Source organism: Lonchura striata, chromosome 12, assembly GCF_046129695.1.
Source record: "Lonchura striata isolate bLonStr1 chromosome 12, bLonStr1.mat, whole genome shotgun sequence".
Lineage (NCBI taxonomy): Eukaryota > Metazoa > Chordata > Aves > Passeriformes > Estrildidae > Lonchura > Lonchura striata.
In genome coordinates, this window is record NC_134614.1 from 6,609,357 (window position 1) to 6,627,722 (window position 18,366).

Consider the following 18,366-nt stretch of genomic DNA (forward strand, 5'->3'; position numbering starts at 1 on the left):
TCAGCAGCAGCACAGGAGCTGGTGGCAGCGCTTGGGGAAGCACAGGGGTCAGCCTCTGCACGGCGACACAGCATGCACACTGCAGGGCACAGAGCCAATGGCAGCGGGCATGAGCACCTCTGCGGGGCTCTTTGGCTGCAGCAGCATCGGCCCCAAGGGCTGCTCTGTCCCTGCCTGCCTGCCTGGCTGATGGGCAGGGCTGGAGGCCTTGGAGAGCAGGGGCCATTGTGGGCACGGGTGTCCCAAGAGCTGCCCCCTGGCCCAGCTGGGCCCCACTTGGGGAGGAAGGAGGCTCCCAGCTGCGGCATGGCTGAGCAGCTCCTGCCTCCCCCTGCCTCTGCTCTGGGCCCCACACAACGCCTGCCACAGGAGCCCCAGGGCCCGGCTCTGGGAGGGCGGCTTTGCCCTCACCTGGCTCCCTGGCACCAGGGCCCTCCTGCTTGCTGTCGCACATGGCAGCCGTCAGCGGTGAGTCCCTGTCCAGAAAGGTCACAGTCTCCTCCAGGTGCTGGTTCTCTCTCTGTCTGGGAGACAGAAGAGTGTGGGGAGTTTGCAGAACAGGCCCAGAGCCACAAGGGCACTAGTCCCTGCTGAGCCCTGCGTGAGCCCTGCTCCTGTCCGCCTTCTCCTCCGGTCAGTAGCAGAGGTGTTCATCATACATTCATTGGATGTGATCCGAACCAAAGAGTAAGTTCAATTTCCTGAAGAGTAATATCAGGTACTTCACTTCTCTAAGTTTAATTTATAGCAGAAATTAAATATATATTGGTATTTCATGGTTACTTTTACACTATACATAGAGCTTCCACTTTAATATTTGTGGAAAGCCAAGAAGCCAATATTATAGTAAGTTTCTCTAACAGATGGCTAAAGGATCAGCATCAATTTGCAAAATTACTTCTTTTATTAAGTGCTTACTACAGAACAATGATAGAATGGAAGATTTCTTTTACTGACTCATGGCTAAGTACTCAGCTTCCTTTATGTGGAGAATTTGAGGGATAGCTGTACCAAATCCAATCCCATTATTAAATTCATGGCACTAGACAAAGGAATACCTGACTGCTTTTTAAGAGTTGAACATACTTGCAAAATAATGATGGCAAACCCTTCTAATGTCAAAACACTGAGTAGGTTTTTTCACTGTCATGTTTCCTCTGATATAGTTGAGATTAATGTGAAGATTAAGATTCAGTATGTTTTCTTTAGTCTTCCCTTTCGTGCTCCTTATCTTTTGGCACACCATTTTCCTTTCAACTCTATGGCTTCCCTCTGGTGTTTTAAATCAGGTGCAATATTTTGCTATTTCGTGGTGCCACTCCTTCGATCTACTGAAGAGGGCCAAGCAAGGCCGGTCTGTCGGCAGGTCCCAGGCGTCGCTCCTGCCGGCGGCCCCGGGGCAGGAGCGGCCCCGGCAGTGCCATGGCAGGGCTTCCCTCAGGTGTCGGCACTGCCAGCCCGGCTCTTCCGGGGCGCTCCGGCAGTGCCACGGCAGGGCTTCCCTCAGGTGTCGGCACTGCCAGCCCGGCTCTGCCGGGGCGCTCCGGCAGTGCCATGGCAGGGCTTCCCTCAGGTGTCGGCACTGCCAGCCCAGCTCTGCCGGGGCGCTCCGGCAGTGCCACGGCGCACGGCAGCTCTGGCACTGCAGCCTCGGCCAGCAGCAAGATCTGCGGGCCGGGACCCCGCAGGTCCCATTCCTGATGAAGAAAGGATGTCCTGTAACGCTTGAGCTTTGCACACTTTCAAACCTGATCAAAAAGAAGAGACATTTAACATGTGCCGCACATGGCAGCCTGCAAGCTCGGAGTGACGGTCAGGTGTTAGAAAAGCAAAGTACTTGTTGCTAGAATGGTCTTTGAAGACTCAGGCCTGGGCACGTTTCACTGATCTCAGACCCAGAGGGAAGCTGACAAAGCTTGGGAAGAAGGACGCCCACTGATTGAGGACGCAAAGGATGCACAATTTAGGGGCCATAAGGACATCTGTTAGAACTGCCAAGATAAGGAAAACACTCCTAAAGTCAACTCAGCAAACATGCTGAAATCAGCTCCAGCTGGATAAAAAAGTGTGCTGTTTGCAGGCAACAGGACTTTGGCACCCAAATTACCCTGGGCCTGGCCGTGGGATGGTTCCGGTCGCCAGAACACACAAAAAGATGGCTCAGCGCAAGTGCTGGGCATTGTGCTTCAAGAACCCAGATGAAAAATCTGGCGAGGCTGTGCTGGATTCTCGTGTGCTATCTACCCCTTCTCTCTTCTTCTCAACATATATTGTAAGCCTGACTAAAAAACCCTAGTTCGAGCCATGCTCACTGCCTTATTCTCAAAACTTGCAGCTGACTTAGAGGTTTAGTACCTTACAGAGCAGGTTTGAGGCCCTGGAGCTGGAGGGACAGACAAGTGATGAAGTGGGCAAGAGTCCTTCTGGAGCAGAGGGGGCACCTAGGGTAAGACAGCCAACACCATGTGTCGTGGCCACCTCTGTTCCGAAGGAAGGCAGGGTCCTTGCAGGCCCTCCCAAAAGCATCTCAAGGGAAGCTTTCCGTCTCGCCTGCCCTGTTTCCTTGACTTTATCTGAATCTTTCTCTCAAAGAAAGACGATGTGAAATGCAAAGTTGTGTTTTGTGTCAGGTAAATAAATGTAACCTGTGTAATTGTAATTGTGAAATATGTGGAACACAGCCATGGGACAGTTATAAAGATGAGTTCTAATAAACTGAGAAAAGCATGGAAAAAGTCTTGTGAACCAATCTTTTGCTTGCAAATAACAATGATAAGTCTGTGGGATTCCTTAAAATCAGAAAGTTTTGGGCACATTGCAAAAGGCAGGCCTCAGAGACACCAGGATGGTGATTAGAGCTACGCAGTAGCTATAAGATTTGTCAGCAGAAAAATTATACAAGAAGTAGAAAGAAAGAACAAATAGAACAATAGTCTGTGTATTAACGCTTGGGTAGAATAACTTCCTAAGTTGCAGAAAAGTATATCTGGTGAGATATTAGGAAGGTCTAGGCTTGATAATGGAGCTCTGTGCTTTGTATCTTGAGGCTTACAAGCAAGTATTGTATTCAAAATAAGCAAGCATTGTTTTAACTAAAGGTACGTGTGCTTGTAGTGATTGGATAGAACTACTGTCAATATGCTTTTGCTTTGTGTGACTAGTCAAAATGTTTATAAAGTAAATTGTAACATTAAGTTCTTGGTCTGTTGCCTGGATGTGAGCTGCTGGCATCTTCCCATTGTCATAACCCTGTAATGAGACTGATGCTAAAAAATAAACATATACCACAGCAGCCCAGTCCCATTCATGATTTGGATGTATCCCCCAGCCGGCGATAAAGAACCTTTTGAAAACTGGCTAGGGCATCACAGCATTTTAGGAACATCCTTGGGAGCCATCATGAGCCATCTCCTTGCTGAAGATAGGTGCTGTTTTTAACCAGCATTTGATTACAGCAGGTCTGTTGGCATCCATTGTGTGTAATCTAAAAATAGCTTGTTCAGCTAGGGAGTGAGGACATGCTCCCTACAGGTCCAGGGAGCCACAGGCTATGGCTTTGCTATGTTCAGAAAGCATCTCTCTGCTTAGTTTTAATCCAGCTGGACTGAGTTCAACAATACCCCAGTAGAAACAGAGTTTAGATTGGGTTCACAAACTGAGCAAGTGTCCCAGCTTCCCAAGAGGTTTCTAAATCATGAAGCAGACAAATCTGGCCCTAGCCTGGATGCTATATTCAGTTCACTTTGCCTTTGCCTTTGTGATGTGACTGAGGAGTGAGAATACTCTTCAAACCAGAGCTAAAGAATTCCGTTTTATTTCTAACTTGTTTTTACATGCTCTTATTTATTATATACTTCGCAAGTATTGTTGCAATTCTCCAAAAAAGCACATCCTGTAATTTCCATGTGTAAGTGACTCCTGTGATGAAGGACTTGTGACTTCTTGGACAGTTACTTTTTTAATTGCAGAAGAAATCTCCTATTCACCCCAAATAAATAGAGTTTTACTGCTATTTAAGCCCGACTTTCTGCTGAACACTTCCATATTAATGCTGGTTTTGAAGATAATACCTAAAGCTGTTAGGGTTGTTTTATTGATGGACCTGAATTAACGCAACATCCTTATTAACTCAGTCTTTTTAATTATACGTTGGGAATTTTCTCCGTAGCTTGGCCTGCTATTTGGGATCATTCACTTTACTTCCCCTTTTTATGACCAAAGTGTATTACTGAATCCCATGGGTCCTTCAGGATTTGCTCCAGCATATCAGTTGTCAGGATATTAAAGTTGATAATTTTATTAAGTGTCTGGGGTTTTTTCCAAATTCATCATTGCTTTGCATTAGAGTAGGAGCTGAAGAGGTAGGATGTTAGCTTTTCCATTTCATAACTTAAAGCAGCAGGTATTTTTGCAGCACTTTTCCCCTAGGCTAGGGCACACCTTTCCATACAAAGAGTTACCCCTGGGACAGGTGAGACTTTTAGACACTCAGGTACACATTTGTCTGTGTTGGTTTTAATACATGGTTGCCACACAAAGGGAAAATTTTCCTTATTTAAAAAGCAAAAATAATTCCTTGTAGTGGTATTTTAGTTGTAAACCCAAGTCTTGTTTTTTTGAGAAGAGAGTTTAATTTCCTTTCTGCCTTCAGTTTAGTACCTCTTGAAATTGCCTCACCTCCTTCTTACAGTGATGACGCACCTGAAAGGGATTTTTACTGGACAATACCCCAGCAGGGTTTGAACCATGATCTGTTGCTTTGGAAGTCAGAAGTTATAGAGGCCAAGTTTGCTAGGCTTAGCATGAAACATTTGTGGACTACAATTTTCCTCCCGCACACAGCTCAATTTGAGAGATTTTTAGGATCTCGGGCAAACTTGTTACTGTTGTGAGCTTGAGGGGGGATGGCCATCAGGGATAGTAACTGGGGACAGCTTGCCATGCTGTGCTTCAGCCTGTTGTAAGAGGGAGCAGGGCTTACTCCGTGGGGCGGGAGCAGGCAGAGTTTGTGCAGCAACAGCTCTCCCAGCCAATTGCAGAGATGCTCGGTGCAGTGGAAGCATTTGTGGCGCTTCCCCTGCTTTTATTTTTAATATGCTCTTCCCTCCGTCCCGCATCAGGTGATGTCCTGAAGCTTTCGCTCTGGTTTGTGCAGTAGAACTTGGTTAAACCAAACATGTGCTGTTCAGTCATTTAGTTGTGACCTGTATGTGCCAGGAGAAGGTTCTGTATTTTGTTTCCTTTGCCTTTCTGAAATACCGTGCCGCAGTGTCAGCTCTGCAGTGCAGCTGAGCGAAACGTCTGAATTTCCATGCACACTATTTTCAAGAGGACTTAGGAGACACTGAAGAAATCTCATTGGCATTTACTGCAGTTTGCCAACATCCATTTTGATTAATGAGGCTGGAGTAGAGGGGGAGCGGAGAGCTGGAGAGCTGCATCAAATGGTACTGAGCTGCGGCTGCACAATCAGAAGCGGCTAATGCTGGTGTCAGTGAGGATGCTGGGCTTGGAGTGAGGATCCTGCAAGGCAGCCTGGCACCCTAAAGAATTGGGAAGAGGTTGAGGAGTGAATGCAAATCACAAAAACTGAGGACCAGAACTCTGGTCCCACCTTCCGGGTATCTAAAACAGCTGGAGGCACTGGATAATGCCATGATGGAACAAAGGGATCTCTGAATCTCCATTACTGTGTGTTTTGGAACAGACGAAAAGGGAAAAAAAAAAAATTGTTTAAATTCAATTCTCATTTTCTAAGGAAACTGTTAATTGTTCACCCCTCCTTCCATCTCCGGCCTAACTCTCAAGTTCATTTGACAGGGTGCAGGCAGTGTCTGCTGTGATGACAGAGCCCAATATCCAGTACCAGCAGCTGAGTTCCAGGTAAGACACACGTAGTGTCTCTTCCAAGAGAGGTTCTTAAATTCAGAACCCTTTGTGCTGCTCAGTACCTTGAGCTGCTGTGTCTGACAAATGCCTGAATTTAGCTTTATGGTATTTCATACCCTACAGTCTTCTTTGCGTCTGTATTTCAAACACTGCCTTACCCAAAGCTGGAAGCAGAAGCAAGGGACTTCTTATACAATAGGGAATGCTGGACAGGACAAACGCAGATCAAGCCAATATAGCTAATGCTACATTCTCCGTTTATTCTTTATAAGATGGCAGTTTATATACACTTCAATATCGTTTACAAATTGTGAGCACACTATCATTGGTCAGCAAACATTGTTTGTCTTTGTCTTAAGGTGGCTAGAGTTCCACACTGCAGCCCTTCACCAATTCACACCCAGAAAACTCGTTGATACTGTGGTTACCTTAACATAATTTCGAACTGCGCAGTGACTAATTTCTTACTGTGTCAAAGGCTTCAAAGGCCTTACCAAGGCCCATTATCTGAGGCCTAGACTGGGGGTAGCTCAACCTTCACTCAAAATATAAATCGTGTCCTCTCTCTCTCAGAAATCCTGCAACAGGAAGCCCTGTTGCTCAGCCGCCAGGCTAGGAGGCAGGTGAGGACATTGACCTGTGGGCACACCACAGACCATGGCCCCCTAGGGGAATGAGGAGTCTCCTTTCCAAAGAATAAGCTCACTGAGAGATTGATTAGTTGTGGCGTTTCCAATGTGTAACTGAAGAAAGGTAGAACCATCACTTTGTTTAGTGGTCAGCATTCCATTTGTCCTTTGGTAACCCTTTTCTCTTTAAGAATGGGGAGTATCAGTTGAAAGTCAGTCCTTTGCTCCTTTGATTTTGTAAAAATGGGTTGTGCAAATGTTGTATTTACCATTCATTCCTAGGAATAGAATATTTGTATCAAGAGAATAAAACACACATCATTTTTGGAAGGCTACAATACTTGTGTTGTCATGTCTCGAATCACCAATAATTCTGGATAAAAATAATTAATATTTCATTGTGCTCAGTGGTAAGACAGCTAGCGTGGTCTAATAATGTAAAGTGCTCGCAACTAGAAGTTCTCTACACATCTTTAAAAATCCACCCCCAAAAGAACAAAACAAACCCCAAGAAACTCTAACCCCTGAAGCCATAAGGGGCCTAATTTTGGTTTATTTCTGAGTGCACCCTAAGGACACTCCCCACTGCAAGCTGCTGAACACGGAGTTCTTTTGCAAGCCAGAGCACTTATACCCATGCTTAGATGTTCCAAAGTTTATGTGTGTGGGAGCTGTGCCCTTGGGTCAGATGCCAACAAACTGCACAGTACCTGAAAACCTAATTCAAGTGTCTGCAACCTTCTCCCTGCTGGAATCTCCCCAGGAAGGCATCTTTAATTTTTGCCACTCCTGATGCAGTACCTGTTCTACAGTAATTTTGACAAATATGTTCACTTCTACCTGACATCCAGGCTGCAAGATCCTCTTTTAGTTCCTCTGTGTCTAGTAGAGACTGTTCGCTTGGGTTTGCATGTGGCACTTTAAGTAATGGCAGAGAAAACATCACAGCTTTTTAAATTCCTTCTCTTAGTTTGGCTCTCATCCGTGCTGTTAATGCAGGTAAATGAAGTGCAGTCACGGTGGGGGGAAAGGGCATAGGAAGCAGGGAAGCCATTGATTTCAACATCTTCTTCACAAGCTTCTCACATGAAGTTGTTTCCTCTAGGAAATTCTAGTCAAAGATGTACATGTGCAGTCTCATGTTTTTCCTAGAAAAAGTTTCAATTGGAAGGAAAAAAACCCCACATCTACAGCCTTTCCAAGAGAGATGATCTAAGCGAAAGCAAAGCTGAATTTGACATGCTGTAGTTTCTTGAAGGCAGCTGTGAGGTTTGTTTGGTTTTTTTTTAGGTTAAAAGCATATTTTCTGCCTTAGAGCCACATAGATTTTTATTTTATCTCCTTCTGCTTACACTCCTCTTATCATCCATGTGATTTGCAATACTTACTTTGCATAGGCAGAGTGACTGATAAATGATGATCCATTTATGTCTCAGTGGAGGTTATTGTGGATGCTTGGATGCTGCCATGTTCTTTGATTTAACTGGGAACATAGCCAGGTTCTGAGCATGCATGGTATGTGTTTTGTACTGACAAGAACACGAGGGAGATAAAAGCATAAAAACAAGTGGTGCGGTCACTGTTTTAAATTCGAAAAGAATAGTAAGTCTTGGGGTTAACTTGGCAGTTAACTTTTTTTTTCCTGATTTCAGGCTACAGCTGTTGGAGTTAGTGGGGGGAAATGTGTTGTCATATGGAATAGCTTCATTTATTTTGACAAAAACCAGTCTTTCAGTCTTCATGGTGTGAAGGTAATGGTGGGTAGTGAAAAGAACTGCCTGTTGGATTACTCAATCTGTTGGCACCTACCAAAGGTGTCAGCATTTTACACAAAGAAAAAAGATAGACAATAACTGAAACAAAAGGCTTCTAGGATTCTCTCTGGTAACAAGTGCATGTCTGTTTATAAAACCTTATTTGAGTTCTGGGGGATAAAGTACTTTTTACAGAACATTTCTTTTATATAAACTTAATTTTAGAAACAATGCTTTTTATATAGTAAAGGAGATGCTTTACTGCATGTATTGAAGCAATATCTAAAGCTCCTAAATTTGTTAGAAATGTAATTTAACAATAAATTTCCTACCTCCCAGTCTGGAAAAGACAAACTGTATGACCACAGAGAGTGGAAAGAGCAGCTCCCCTTCCTGACAAATTCAGGGTGGGATTGCCCCTTCTGTATTTGCACTCCCAGGCTCCCTTCAAGGGTGGGATCTGCTTAAGTCCAGTCCCATAGAGTAGAGAAAATGATTCATTCTTGAAAACTCCACTATTGCTTTGATAGTCTGTTTTAAAGGTCTGTTTTACTTTTTTCCTTCTGGTAGATAATGAATTTAAACTGTAGCAGAGAGCTCTGAAGGAATTGTTTCCTGTATCTGATTTCTGAAACTGTACAAGTCTCTGTATTTGCTCGGGTCCTGCTGATCTTCTCCACTGTGATGAATCTACACAGGACTCTTTCAAGCTTGCCATGCTGGTGTGGCAGCCTTTGAACCTTGGCAGAACCTGCCAACTGATGCTGGCAGGTAGCACTTGATCTACCTTGCACTTGAATTGACAAATACTTCAGTTTTCTTTGGTTTGGTGTTTGGTTTTGGTTGTTTATTTTTTTAATTTTAGATTTTGCAGCTTTATCATTTTACAGAACAATGACATTTAATTTTCTAGATACAAAACCAATTGTGATAAAGTCACACTGCAAAATCTTTTGTCTTGGGAGAGCAGCAAAGATAAAGTGGCAAAGTATACTGAGTATACTGGCTTTAAAAAGCTTTTCTTCCTATTCTAGAAAAGCAATTGGACTTCTTTCCATCTCCCCTGAACTTCCTGTTCTTCATCAGTAACCTCCCAACAGATAATGGTTGTCCTTATATCCTTTCAAAATCTCCCCATCTCTATCATGGGCAGGAGGCTGGAATTCTTTTGTTCTGACCTCAGATAAAAAGTCTTGGGACATGACAGTGAGAAATACATAAGGCAATTGTTAGAGGGCTGTTTTGGGGTCTAATAACTACACTGGGCACTGTTATTTTAAGCTTCTGAGTTGTAATAAACCAAACAACATTCAAAGGAAGAACTGTCAAATGTGGAGACAAAACTGTCCTGAGGATGAGTGTGAGGGTGGTTAATGTCTGTCTCCTCCGGGCACTTCAGCTGACCATTGAAATGTGCTTTGTGTTTATACAGCGGTGTCACCATTGCTAATTTTCTTCCTTCACTGAGGATTCGGGCATGGCAATGCCCCTGTAACAAAGCAGTGCCTTCACTTTCATCCTGGTTTTCCCCAGAGAGGTCTTGAGGAAAATGTCAGTTCACCTGAAGCAGGTTTTGAATTTCTCCAGTGCAAGAGAATCCATGTGGATGCAACACTTTAGTCAGAGAAAGAGAAGCCAGATAAACTTTCCCAGGTGTTGTTGTGGGGAGTTTTGAGATGCCTGAGAGAAAGACTAAAAACAACCTTCCAGCTGGTGTTTTGAACGGCTGTTTTCTCATCAGATGTTTAGCAAAGGGTGTCTTGTGAATTAGCCAATGGTGCGAAGGGTTGCTGTGTGGTTGTGTGACAGTTTTACAAGGATTTATAAGGTTTTGGTAATTAAGTTAGAAATTAGTTGTTAGACAGGTCTTGTTGGTATGTTCCAAGTGTCCCCTATTCCTCCCTAGGAAGGTTTTTCCCCACCTCCTTGCCACAAAGTTTTCCCGACACAGGGTTGTCAATCTCCCTCTGTACCTAAAAATACCCCTGTCAGTCCAAGTTGTACACCCCCTCTCCCTGTCAATCCCTGAAACCGTCCCCATTTTCTTCTAGAATGTTTGATGTCAGTCATCCCTGTTCTTGTTAGTATTGGTCCCTGGAAACCTTTCCCCTCCCTAGGTTCTCCTCATTGGCCCCTGCACTGATGTAATCCCTTCCTATTGGTTGCACTGTGTTCACCCCCCTCACGCCCACACCCTTTATAATCCCCTGTCAGACCCAAGGTAGAGAGGCATCTGTCACTGTCCCGGTTTGGGAGAATAAAAGCTCTGCAGACCTCATACAGGTGTCCGCTCCCTATTCCTTTGCTTTGGATCTTCGTAGCTTTGCTGTGCCTTCGTCACCCACGCTGAGGCAATCACTGCCACCCGGTGCTCTAAGTGACGAGCCGGGGGCAGCCACACTTGTAGTTCCCTCCAGTCACTTGAAGGGGACAAGCTAGCCGCCACAAAAGATCCCCGTGACTGGGCAAGCGAAGTACTACAGTTTTGAGATGCCTGAAAGAAAGACTAAAAACAACCTTGCAGCTGGTGTTTTGAACGGCTGTTTTCTCATCAGATGTTTAGCAAAGGGTGTCTTGTGAATTAGCCAATGATGTCAGGGGTTGCTGATTAAATGACTAATCAGGTCCACCTGTAATAGAACGGTGTATAAAATAATGGGTTTCTAATAAACTCCGATTAACCTTGTGAAGAGACCTAGAGTCCATGTGTGGCCTCAGTTCCACTCCTGACTCAATGCACAATCTCTGTGTGACTGACCCCTGCCAGGGGCAGGAGCAGAGATTTCCCTTGGCCAGGGCTGGAGCCCTGGAGTGGCAGTGCCTGAACAGCACCTTACTGCCAACAGTACCAGCCTCGATGGCTGCCCCAGGGCGTGGCATTCGGCCCTGCACTTGCTGCAGGAGTCCCTGCCTGGGTTCCGTCCTGGCCAAACCTTCGCACCCATCTCAGAACCTGGGCAGTTACCAAGGGGGCCGCCTCAAGTGGTTGCCAGGGACCTGAGGCCATGGCTGCCCCAATTGTGGATGCACGATGCTGATGTCAGAGTGGCCATTGTGACCCGTGCAAGCAAGGTCACAAAAGGGAAGGCTGGGCTCAGGCCGTGTGTCAGTGCGACCTGACAACGGGAGGAGAAGGCAGGGCAGGGACGCTGCTGCTCAGGGACCAGCGGAGCCCCACAGCTCGGGGCTCTGGGCCTGTGCTGCAGGCTCCCCTGCCTCTCCCTTGCCCAGAATCAGCAGACCAACAGCCAGAGCGGACTGCGGTGTTCCTCGAGGCGACGACGGGAGGAGAAGGCGGACAGGAGCAGGGCTCACGCAGGGCTCAGCAGGGAGTAGTGCCCTCGTGGCTCTGGGCCTGTTCTGCAAACTCCCCACACTCTTCTGTCTCCCAGACAGAGAGAGAACCAGCACCTGGAGGAGACTGTGACCTTTCTGGACAGGGACTCACCGCTGATGGCTGCCATGTGCGACAGCAAGCAGGAGGGCCCTGGTGCCAGGGAGCCAGGTGAGGGCAAAGCCGCCCTCCCAGAGCCGGGGCCAGGGGCTCCTGTGGCAGGCGTTGTGTGGGGCCCAGAGCAGAGGCAGGGGGAGGCAGGAGCTGCTCAGCCATGCCGCGGCTGGGAGCCTCCTTCCTCCCCAAGTGGGGCCCAGCTGGGCCAGGGGGCAGCTCTTGGGACACCCGTGCCCACAATGGCCCCTGCTCTCCAAGGCCTCCAGCCCTGCCCATCAGCCAGGCAGGCAGGCAGGGACAGAGCAGCCCTTGGGGCCGATGCTGCTGCAGCCAAAGAGCCCCGCAGAGGTGCTCATGCCCGCTGCCATTGGCTCTGTGCCCTGCAGTGTGCATGCTGTGTCGCCGTGCAGAGGCTGATCCGGACATCTGCGGTGACAAAGTGGAGAAGTGTGGAATCTGTGCCCACGTGTTCTGCCTGGTGAGTGGCTCTGGAAGCTCCCTCCACCATTGCAATGGGCAGTTCCTGCCCCTCTCTCCTCATCTGCTCCTCCTTTCTGCTGCAGTTCTTTGCCACTCTACTTTTTCCTCAAGAGAAGGACCATGTTGGGCTCATGAGAATTCTTCCTAGAGATATCCAAATTGCAGTGCGGCGGGCAGCACAAAAGGTGAGAGTCCGATGCAGGCAGGGAGATTTGTGCCAAGTGAGGTTTGCCAGAGCTTAGCCCAGACACTTGGAAGGAAAGGCCTGCCCTTCTGGCCGGATGTGGGACAAAGTCTGGCTCCCAGCAGCTGCACAGAGGCTCTCACACAGGAGCCCCCCTCCTCCACCAGACGGCTCTGTGGGCTGAGACCCAGCAGTGGCCACATCCTGCACCCTGCCCGGAGCGCTGGGGCTGCCTGGGGAGGCCCCGAGGCTGCTGCTGATGGGGCTGCTTGGCTCTTCCCAGCGCTGCTGCGTCTGTGGCCAGAGCGGGGCAACCATCATGTGCTGCATGGAGGACTGTGACAGATGGTTCCACCTGCCCTGTGCCAAGGAGGGCGGCTGCGTTACACAGTACATTCCACAGTTCAGGTACCTCCTCCCCACTCCTGGTCACCCCTGGCAGAAGATCCAACATTTCTCACTTTGCCCATCCATTTTCCTCCAGCTCCTTCTGCCCTGTGCACCGTCCCAAGCAGAACGTGGAGGCAACTCCAGAGCCAGGCACCGATTGTCTCATCTGCATGGAGCCAGTGGAGGATAGAAAGACTTTCAGAACCCTGGTGTGCTCAGCGTGCAAAAGGGCCTGGTTCCACAGGGACTGCATCCAGGTAGGAGCCCTCCCCTCAGCCCCAGGGCACAGCAGGTGCTCAGCAGCACCAGGGCCTTGCTCACCCTGCTTCTGTTTGCCCTGCAGGGACAGGCCATGTGTGCTGGTGCTTTATATTTTCGGTGCCCCCTGTGCAGAGACCGGATGGTATTCACTGTCGAAATGTTCATCCTGGGGATCCGAATCCCCTTCAGGTTGGTGTCCTTCTGCCTGCCGCACAGGACAGGAGCTGCAAGGTCTGTGCTCTGCCAGGCCCTGCCATACCAGTCCTGTCCCTGCCCTGTCCTGTGAGTCTGGGCTTTAGCTTCACGCACGCCTTGGAAAAGTACGGGACGAACAGCAGGGACAACCTATACCTCTGTGAGGGGAGGGCAGCAGAAACTCATCAGCTTTTCCTTTCTCCATCAGACAGCCAACATGGGAGGACAACCATGCTTACGCGGATCTAGGAGAGAGGCACAGCAGGTGCAATGCCAGGGATTGCCTTTACCCGGGAGGCAGGGACGAGGCAGAGGAAGAGGGGTAAGTTGGGGAGCGGCACCTGAGGCTCTGCAGGGTAGCCGTGTCATTTCAAGGGCTCAAAGAGAAAAGAACTAGAAGAGCTTGGCCGGACAATCAATTTGTCCTCAGTGTCATAAACCCATTTGCATCCCCAGGCCCTGGGAACTGCTCCTGTGCTCCTCCTGCGCTGCGGAGGGCACCCACAGGTGCTGCTCTGGCCTGAAAAACAGCGTACAGAGCTGGGAGTGTGACAGCTGTGCTGGTCTTGAAACGGGTATGAGGCAAAGCACCCGGTGTCCCTGGGCTGGGGGCAGTGCCCAGGCTGGGCCTGGCAGAGCCCGTCTGCTCCTGAAGGGCTGGGGTTCTGCTCTGGCCAGGCTTGCCTTGGGCCTGGGTGGTCTTTGACATTCCTGCTTGTCCTTACAGCCTCCAGGGATGAGCCAGAGCTCAGTGGCCCCAGCCCGACCAGTCAGTCAGGACTGGAGCCTGCTCACGGCTCCACAGAATCTGAGGCCATCAGCCCCAGCTCCCATGGCCCGGTGCCATCTGGGCAGGATCCCCAGGCTTCATCCGCAGAGACCAGCAGCTGCAGCAGCCACCAACGCACAGCACGGCAGCAGTCTCTGCCATCTCCCTCGCTGGACACCAGCAGCCCCAGCAGAACAAGGTCAATGTACAGCAGCACCCCTGAGCTTGAGGACAGGGGCCATTCCAGACATGCTGGGCCCGGCCGCAGGCACACCCGCTCCCACCAGCAAGGTCGGGCCCCAGATGGACCAGTCCGATCGAGGAGTAGCTGTGATGGCAGCAGAAGGACAACACCAAGGACTGAGATGCCCAGGCAAAGAGAGACACCTTCACAGGCATCCCCCAGATGCACCCGCTCCCACCAGCAAGATTGGACCCTAAGTCCACCTGTCCGGTCCAGGAGTCGCCGTGACAGCAGCCACAGGACAGCACCAAGGACTGAGATGCCCAGGCAAAGGGAGACATCGCCAGGGACGTCCCGCAGACACAGCCGCTCCCACCAGCAAGGTCAGGCCCTAAGTCCACCTGTCCGGTCCAGGAGTCGCCGTGACAGCAGCCACAGCACAGCACCAAGGACTGAGAGGCCCAGGCAAAGGGAGACATCGCCAGGGACATCCCGCAGACACAGCCGCTCCCACCAGCAAGGTCAGGCCCTAAGTCCATCTGTCCGGTCCAGGAGTCGCCGTGACAGCAGCCACAGGACAGCACCAAGGACTGAGATGCCCAGGCAAAGGGAGACATCGCCAGGGACGTCCCGCAGACACAGCCGCTCCCACCAGCAAGGTCAGGCCCTAAGTCCATCTGTCCGGTCCAGGAGTCGCCGTGACAGCAGCCACAGGACAGCACCAAGGACTGAGTGGCCAAGGCAAAGGGATACTCCATCAGGGACATCCCCCAGACGCAGCCGCTCCCGCCTGCAGCGCCGGGCCTCGGATCAACCTCTCCGGTCCAGGAGTCGCCAGGACAGGAGCAGGAGAAGAGCAGCAAGCGCTGAGAGGCCCAGGCGCACGGGAACACCATCAGAGAGTTCCTGCAGGAGCAACCGCTCCCACCAGAGGCGTCGGGCCTCAACTGGGACCTCCAACAGCAGCACGTAGCTTCATCTTTTCTTTCTAGTCCATCTGTTTACTGCCAAAAGTGAAGGTGAGAACAGTCAATACAGAGACCTTGAGATTTGCAGGTCTGTGAGAAAACCGTATTAGCTCTTGACATTTCTACTGGCAGGAAAGTAGTCTTGTGCTAAATCCCTTGATTTCTGTCTTACCATGTATTAAGTGAAAAGTCACTTAAATGATGTGGCTAATGAAAAAGGACTTTTGTTCCGGCCTTTTGACTCCAAGCTGAGATGTTTCCCCACTGCTCACTCTTGTAAAGTGAACCTCTCCTTTATGGGCCTTTCATACAGTTAGGGAGGCGTTCAGAGCAAGGTGGCTCCTTGGGAAGCTGTCTTTGGAAAGGATGTGCGCTGTTTTGCTATCCTTGAACAATCTCATTTCAGTTTAAAGGACTTGTTTGGTGCTTCAAAGAACAAAACAGAAAAGATTGTGGAAATACCCTGGGACAAAGAGGATGTACAGGACCCTGCCCCCAGATGACCATTTGGGACATTTGCCCGAGAACGACGCATCTCAGGAGTCAAGCGCGTTCAAGTTTTCCTTCTTTGGAGACACAGAGGAGTTGGGCATCAAAGAAGGTAACAGCAGGACCCTTCTCACAGTGCCATTTCTAAGGAAGAGCTTCTGGCAGGCACTGTAGAGCATTGTGGTGTAAAGAAGGTCAGGACGCAGGAGATTTTCCACAGCAGAAGCCAGTAAGTAGGCAGAAGCATTTTGATCTTCATTTCTGCTTGCCAAGGCTGTGGTACATGAATGAGAGGTAACTCATGCTTGCATCTCAGGAATTCTGAAAGGCATGCTTTGAGAAGGCATTGGGAATTTTGCTGAGTGGTGAAAAACTTTGTTGTCAAGCCCTGAATCTCGCAAACAGGGAGAAAGATGGCACACCAATCATATCAAGTTTCAGAGAACCCAACAAGATTTTAAAGTAAATGTGTGTTAATGGAGAGGGAGGAGCAAAAGCCTGGAGATGACCGCAAGATCCACGAACATTCTCTTTGCTACTGAATTCTCTTCTTGGACCTATAGAAGAAGTAAACTGAACGACACATGATGGTTGGGATGTTCCAACCATAGATAAAATGAGGCCTTATGAAAGAGGATGAAACAACATTAAATCAAGTCACAGTCCTGTAGGAGAGAAAAGAAACCATGTGAAGTTATCCAAAATATTTAAAAAAAACAACGCAACAACACAAAGCAACAAGCCCCCCACACTTGTGCTGAATTCGGAAGGTATCCGGTGTCTTCTCAATGCAATGATAAATTCATAAGAATACAGCAGAGATCCCGAGAACAGAGTGGAAAATCTTGGAGCAGATATGTAGCTCAGAAAATCTGGCAGAAGCAGATTCTGTCCTTCCTACATCTGTCTTCTCCACTGTAAGTATTTGTCTTGAAAGGAGGAATTCTTCCTGACAAGTGGAGGAATAATCTGGATGTGGCTTTGTTTCTTTTTCGGTGCTGTTATTGCAGAGTCTTGCAGACTTGGAACAATAAAGCCGGTAAAAGTCGCATGGCAAGAGGATTCACGTTTCCAAGACGGCAGCTCTGAGGGTGATGATGAGCCTGAGACGTGAGACACTGAAACGGACCAAGAAATGCAAGTTCCGTTTCTATTTGCTGTCTACTTGGCTGTAGTAGTTAGATGCTGTGGGAATATTAATAGCAGCACTCAGGGAATGGGAAACTGAGATTGCACACCTCTGAGCAGTGAAAGTTATCTTGGAAAACCATTTGTGCTGCCCAGAGTCAAAACTCCCAGCAGCCCATGTGATGTGAAGCTGAATATGAAAAGAGAGACGTTGAGCACAAGAAATTAACGGGCTCATTTTGGTTTGACCAACTCCAAACTGAGTTTGGCCAGAAGCCAAAGACACAGTCAGTTTTATTTTAAGAAGAGTTTTATTTTTTTTTCTAGAAGGCTCTATTTGGTTACTAGGGAATAAAGCTTTTCACTGTATACCAATTCTCTGAAGCACTGCAGTTTTAACTTGTGTTCATGGAATTTGATAGTACAATTTAGAATGCTAAAATCCCTTTGTACTTGTCTAGGTTTGTTTCTTTACCATGCACAGAAAGTGCTAGAGTTGTCTTCTTCTTTGAAGATGATGAATGCCTAAGAGGTACGACAGAATTTCTTCACCCCCTTTTGTGTTTTTTTAAACTTTTCCTGGAATTCTGTGAGGAGGAAAAAATGCTGCCTGCCTAGGAATGTTTCCTAGTCAAATTTTGGCATCCTTACTTGTGCTCAAAATTATGGCAGAATCCCGTGAAAAAGTCCTGGTAAAATAAAGGCCAAGCAGATTTCTGGCTTTCTTCTCTTTCAGGTAATTGCCTAATAGGAATCCGGACTTGCAGAGCTTACCAAAACATTAGCCCATTGATAGTTTACCTAGACATTTTGGATCCTTTCAGGTATTTTTATCACCTTTAACTTTTTCCTGTCTTTCTGGAGTTACCATTAAGAATTCTGTGTTCTTGTCACCCACATAGGTCCCTGTGGTGATTTGTCCTAATGAATCTGGGGGTTTCTCTTCTGAATCCAGGGGATTTTGTATTTAGAAACAAAGAAAACAACAACCAAAGGAAACATATGGAGTCCCATCCCCAAAAATTGCAGAGGCCAGCAAAACAATTGCTTGTTATATGTTTTGTAGAATAGTCTTAAGACAGGCTTAAATGGTGTGCATTTCTCAAGACTGATTCGATAACGCTGCAGAAATGTATTGCTGTGTTCATACAGTTCGTGCCCAGCACTCTTCCAGCCTGTCTGATTTGCAGGGGGTGTTAAAGTGGAGAGCTCAGTCCTAAGCAGGCCCCAGTTCTGGGGGAAGATGTGTGATCCTGGTGCTGAGCTTCTAATGAAACAGCGGCTATTTCACTGCAATTTAGACTGCAGCATGCTGAGGAAAATTCTGCTGCCTTTCATTGTCCCGCAGACACCAGGCTGCAGGAGGGAACATTTCTGTTGGGAGACAACATCTGGTGGGGGGCAAGAGAACAGGAAGGATGTGAAGAATTGACTCCTGACTTTATTGCTGAGTTGCCCATGATTGTTAGAAGCAGCAGCACAATTGAAAATGTTTAAGCCTATTAATTGGTTCTTCTTTTTGCACAGAGGGCCCAAAGTTATTTTGTAGATCAGTAGAGTTCAGTGAAGAAAAAGGGTTGGGAAGACCAATGTAG

General features: G+C 48.1%; 1 pseudogene; it reads left to right on the plus strand.

Annotated features, from left to right (window-relative positions):
• Window positions 1-452: 452 nt before the first annotated feature.
• LOC144247028 (E3 ubiquitin-protein ligase PHF7-like) lies at window positions 453-15,471 on the plus strand (annotated as a pseudogene).
• Window positions 15,472-18,366: the final 2,895 nt, after the last annotated feature.